The 6509-nt window shown below is 37.1% G+C and overlaps 1 pseudogene; it reads left to right on the top strand.

Annotated features, from left to right (window-relative positions):
* The first annotated feature begins 518 nt into the window (after window positions 1-518).
* On the top strand, window positions 519-1772 carry LOC123288266 (SH3 domain-binding protein 4 pseudogene; annotated as a pseudogene).
* The last annotated feature ends 4737 nt before the right edge of the window (window positions 1773-6509 follow it).

Here is a 6509-nt window from a genome sequence, read left to right on the forward strand (position 1 = left end):
AACACTGAAATATTCTATCTGAGTGCTTTAAATGTATAATTGAGGTAGTGGTGATGAGAAGATAAATCAAGGGGCATCTGTGATAGAGGTTTTCAGGGAAAAATCCAGAGTCCATGGAAATAAGATGAAAGAGAAAGGCAGCAAGAAAATGTGTCAGACCATGACTATCAAACTTAAAATATTTGGAACTGTATTTGGTATGAATGGAACTTTAGGAATAAGATTATTTTGAAGGAAATATTATCATTTTGGTTGTCATTTAGTTGAGAGATGACTTGCATTCAAGTGGAGTTTTTCAAAAAGAAATTGGAGTGGTAGAACTGAGACTTGAAAGAGAGTTGAGGTTTGTTGAACTTTGATCCATTTATATGAGATGGTAAAAGCCATTGGAATGGATGTTATCATTGAGAGTAGATATGTAGAAAAGGAAAACAATATGTCAAAGAGTAGAATTTATTTAGGGAATGGGTGAAGAAAGAAATTAAGGAAGAGAATATAAAAAAAAATAAAAGAAGTATATGAAAAATCAGGAGGTCTAAGCCAGTGAGCAAGGAAAAAATGTGAGAGGATTCCAGACACAGCTAAACAATGTGAGTCACCTAGAATTCCCCGTCACATCCAACAACCTCAGTGAGCTCTTGGACTTCACATTGAGGCTTGAATGGAGGATGACTGGGAGGCCATCAGGAGCCAGTTTTGCATGCAAACTCCTCAGCCACTACCTCTAAGTGCCATCAAGCTGTCTAGGCAAATAAGTTTATCAAGAAGAACTAAATTGAAAAAAATAAGTTTGTCCCCATTTACCACCACAACTAAGTACCCAACTTCTCAGGATCACCCAATGTCAAGTTTCAAGTTTGGCAAGTTACCCAAGACCATGATGAGGCAGAATAAAAACTAGTAACTTCTAGTTAGTAGTAAACTAACTTTACTTCTAGTAGTAAAGTAGGAAAACATGATTGCTCTGCTCGGTGGATAGAAGACTACCTGAAAGGAGAGGGGTAGAAGGTCAGGGAGTTGGCAGATAGGCTAGTACCAAAGGAAAATGAGTTCGCATACACAAACATGTGCTTGTAGTCAAGAAAATCAAGCTGAGCTTTTCTTCAGGAGGAAAGCATCTCTGTGCTAGGGCAGCAGATTCTGGGACAGTGAAAGTTTCTCACCCATAATTACATTTCCATGAGGATCTCGCTCACGGAGAAGATCAGTAGCTGGTGATCTTTGCAGATGGCCTGGGTTATCTGAATCTACCTCTCACCATGTTTTTTGCTGGCAGAATTGGATACGGAGCCCAAGTGGGTGGCATCTGTTTTAGAAAAGTTGAAGAAGGGCTGTAACGATACTAAGAACAAAGACAGAAAGCCTTTTCAGAAGGAACTAATGATGACCTTACTGAATGGACTGCCACAGACAGGGGAATTTGTGCCCCTGGCCACAGTAGTTGAGGTGTCTTAGAGCTGAGGGATCTGGATAAAAAGTTTGCCAAGAGCTCCAAGAAACAAATGGATGCTTATGACTCTCCCCAGGAGTGGAGCAGTGGACAGAGAATCCATATGGAAAACAGCTAATGGCTTCTCGCTAACATAGGACCATCAGACTGGGAACAGCTTCTGGGATATCATTCAGGAGTTACACATCAGCTTGGACGAGAGAAAAGAGCCTATCCCAAGCACTGAAAACACCTCACAGAGACTCTGATCACGATAAACTTCCTGGATATTCTTAGTGTGGCCAACTTCAGCCCTGTAGATCACAGTGACTTTGGGATCTGAACTTGATCCCTCACACCTCCTGTCATCTGGAGCATTCATCCTTTTTCTGTATTGAAAGTCCATCATTTGCTCAGATAGACTTCAGGGTGCTCCTAGCTGGACCGACAGCCCAGGAACCAAACACATGCAACTTTTTTTTCTTTACTTACTCTTTTGGTGAGAATACTTAAGATCTAACCTCTTAGCAAATTTCAGCTATACAACACAATATTATGACTATAGTCACCTTGCTGTACATTAGATCCTCAGAGTTTATGCATCTTGTAACTGAAAGTTTGTACTCTTTGACCAGCTTTTCCCATTTCACCTACACGTAAGCCTCTGGCAACCACAATTTTACTCTGTGTTTCTATGAGTTCGACTTTTTACTTTTTTAGATTCCACATATAAGTAATATCATCCAGTATTTGTCTTTACCTGGCTTATTTCATTCAACATAATGCCCTGCAGGTTCATCTATGTTGCCACAAATGGCAGGATTTCCCTCATTTTTAAGACTGATTGATATTGTATATATGTGTATATATATATATACATATATAAAACACATTTTCTTTATCCATTCATCTGGTGATGGAAACTTAGATTATTTTCATATCTTGACTATTGTGAATAATGCTGCAATGAACACAGGAGTTGAGATAATGTTTCGAGATAGTGATTTCGTTTCCTTTGGATGTATACCCAGAAGTGGAATAGCTGGATCATATGGTAGTTCTATTTTTAATTTTTTTGAGGAACTTCCATCCTTTTTTCCATAGAGTCTGTACCAATTTACCTTCCCATCAACAATATACAAAATTTCCTTTTTTCCACATCCTCGCTAACATTTGTTATCTCCTGTCTTTTTGATAATAGATGTCTTAATAGATGTGAGGTGATATCTCATTGTGGTTTTGATATGCATTTCCCTGATGATTAGTGATGCCGAGTATCTTTCCATATATCTGTTAACCATTTGTGTCTTCTTTGGAAAAATATCTATTCAGATTCTTTGCCCATTTTTTAATCACATTATTGTGGGGGATTTTTTTGGTATTAAGTTGTAAGAATTCCTTATATATTTTGGATATTAAAACTCCTAGAAGAAAACATAGGGGTAAGCACATTGACATTGGTCTTGGCAATGCTTTTTGGATATGACACCAAAAGGAAAGGCAACAAAAGCAAAAGTAAACAAATGTGACTACATCAAACTAAAATATTTCTGCACAGCAAAGAAAAAAACCAATGAAAGACAACCTGTGGATTGGGAAAATATTTTCAAACCATAAATCCAACAAGGATTTAATATTAAAAAAATATAAGGAGCACTTACACATGCAATTTTCCATCCTTTTCCATCATGGGAGAGGCTGAAGGGATTTACTGCTGCAAGTCTCTGCAAATCAAATCTCTTTCTCTTGGTTAAGTATAAATTTAAATCCGAAATGAAATTTTTTTAAGATATGCTGGAATTGGGGCACTTGAGAAAGTAGCTAGCTAATATTTTTAGTGAACCATAAAGGCAAAATTAACAAGCAAAAATATTCAGTGAGGGAAGATGCTGTTGACGTTTTCATGCTGCATAAGGACCTCTTCAAATTATGTTACAGCCATAAATATATATTTAAGGGACATTAGAAACATTTCTGATCCCCAGTCATGCTTTATATTTCAACAATTAGCACAGAAAGGCAGTTGTCTCAGTCTTGGGCAGTTTTCATGCTCTTCTTGTAAAAACGATTTAAGTCAAATGGAAAAGTCTTTTTTCAGTAAGTATTTCTGACATTCATTTTTGTCTGAGAATGCTCTAGGCTTCTTTTTTTTCTTTGAGGAAGATTAGCCCTGAGCTGATGGCTGTCAATCCCCCTCTTTTTGCTGAGGAAGACTGGCCCTGAGATAACATCGTGCCCATATTCCTCTTCTTATTATTTTATTATCCTCAATACTTTTTCCTCATGTTGTAGTAAGTTACAATCCACAGCGACTCATATTTACATGAATTTTAGTGGTCAGAGTCAAGTCCTACTGTAGTGATTAGGTGCCACTGAGATATTTATGCTAAAAGACTAGAGAGTAGTTAGGAGTCAACATTCCTTATGGAGCCGTTTCCACTCTAAACTTGAGTTCTTGTCTACGTGTTATTAGTCATTCAACAGAGCAATGCCATCTTGGAGGAGAGGTGGTCTCTGAAGCTCTAACACCTCGTTAAAATATCTCTCCCTGTAAAGTATGCTAGTTCTTCTCAGAGATCTCCTGAGCTCTTCTGTGGACATGAAGACACTTTGCTGCCAAGTCAAAACCTTAGTGACCACTGACTCTTCTCATGCTTATTATAAAGCTCTGGTTGGTCTCACAAAGGACCCATCATGCTAATATAGCACAAGGTTCCTGCTGCCTTTTGTCAAACTCTCCATTTTGTTTCGTTTAAAATTGGCCTCCACCCCCTTCCTGGTGTACCCACCATCTCCTTGGAAATAAATTTTATAGATCAAAACCTTTTTTTTCTTTTGGCACAATATAAAGAGTATCTGAGCCGTTATAATATTATCCAAGACTTAAAATGACCTCAACCTAAAATCAAAGAGTTGGCATAACTGGTGCATTAATGAAAATAATCTTTAGAGTTGAGATAATTTTGGATATGTGTAAATACGTTTGCACTGTAACTGTGGCATCTCAGAAGGGAGCAGAAAACAGGATGAAATATCTGCCAAATCCAGAGTAAGATGATCACTAGTAATGTGCGAGGATACACATTGTGTTTGTCTGCAATGGTGCTGTACAATTTGACATCCCTAAATTGCATTCTCTAAATGAATTTATTGGACTGAAACATTGTTATATATCTACTGATTCAGATACTGAAGACCAACAGTTTAAAAAAGAAATCTAGATATTTTATGCATCAAAAACACACAATTCCCCAACCATAATACAAAATAACCTTAAATTCTACGTCTCAATTCTCTGCCACCATTCTCCCCAAAGATCATCCCTCACCTTTCCCCAAAGAAGAAACAAAATACAACTGCACTTTAAACCAAGGGTTTTAACTGGTAAGTAAGTGCACCAAACAAAACTAAATAAAACCTAAACAAACAGAAAGTGAAAGAGATTTATGCAGAGACATCTAGATGACCTCAAAGATTTTTGGCCCATATCGTACTGTAGAGTTGATTCTAGGGAGAGACAATCCAGAATGGGTACAAGTACTTCTGGCCAGTAAAATGCAAGCAGAAGTGGGATATGACACTTCTCTGATGAGAGGGTTGAACATCTTATATACATTCCCTACCCGCCTTTCTCTTGTGTAGTTACCATGGAGGCCATATGTTGAACAGGGCAGCATCACAAGTTGGAAGGAATCTAGATCCCTGAGTCACAGCTTGGAAGAAAGCTGCCCAGGAGACTCACTCAACCAACGACATCTATGTTGGATGTTTCCATAAGTGATAAAGAAACTTGTACTTAGCAAATAAGATTTTGCAATTGCATTTAAGCATCAAGTGTTATGATTTTTACTAATGAAAGAAAAGAGGTCAAGGAATTGCAAAAAGCTATAAGCAAAGAGAGATGCAACTGTAACTTATTGTTCATAAACTTTAGCGGGAAATGCCACCAAGCAGTTGAGGAAGATGCATGCTATTAAAAAAACCAATGATACTCAAAATTAAAACTTCACTGAGCTCCCATGGTAAATGGGACAGATTTTAAATTTAATAGGTTTTCAATGAGGACTCAACAAGGGTCATGCAGAAAAAAATATATATGTGTGAAAGGCAGAAAGAGAGAGACAGAGAATGAATCAGGCAATATTAACAGAGAGAGGATGTTCTTTTTCTTTGCATAGTGAATAGCTGAATTTAGAAGTGTTTATGGAGCAAAGAGCCCTGATAGAGGGTTAGATAAAAGCTGCCAGAGGGATAGAGAGAGCGGAAGGAAAATTGAGGAAGTCAGGAAAAAGGAAGCTGATAATAATAGAACTGAGAATAAAACTGGGTAGCTAGAGGATCAGAATTAAGGATATGTCAATTTATTTTTAATATTTTGGGTATTGGGAATGCTGACTTCCTGTGGGAAATTGTTTAAATTCATTGGCTCCAACTTCTTTCTGTCTTAAATAAAGAATGAGGGAATAGAAAATCTACCTCCTCACCTTTCTAACGTTCTACAGCTTAAAACTTGTGAAACTTCTAAATACACACACATATTTTTACCTAAGGAATTTCATTTGCTACAGTAAAACAGTCCTTGAAATGTTACATTATTTTTTCTCACTGAGTTAACTAAGGTTCCACACATTATAATGTACAAATCCTCAGTCAGAAATAAGTATTACCTCCGTGCTTGTCTTGGACTTTCCAGAATGATTGCATTTCAGCACCTTTTATGACAGCAAGCAGAGAAACCCAGCTCAAGATTTCACTTTGAAAATTCAAAACTAAATATATTTTTATATTCCACCATTTATTTCCATAGCATAAATAAAACATTATCACCCTTCCTTGATGAAAATACAAGGAAAGGCACTAAAGAAGACCTATGATCAAATGATTGCCACTATAACTTTCCTGATTTAGAAAGATTTAGATATGCGTGATTGTAGTTCAGATTCAGAAAGGGCAGAGTTGATGCAATGTCTATCCTTGAGTAAGTGAAAATGTACTAGCATGGGCAAAGATACTTCCACACCTAAGGTACTGAATTATTCCTAGCTTTTCCAAATCATTTCTGCCCTGAATGCCTTCAAGT

Source organism: Equus asinus, chromosome 8, assembly GCF_041296235.1.
Source record: "Equus asinus isolate D_3611 breed Donkey chromosome 8, EquAss-T2T_v2, whole genome shotgun sequence".
NCBI classification, from domain to species: Eukaryota; Metazoa; Chordata; class Mammalia; order Perissodactyla; family Equidae; genus Equus; species Equus asinus.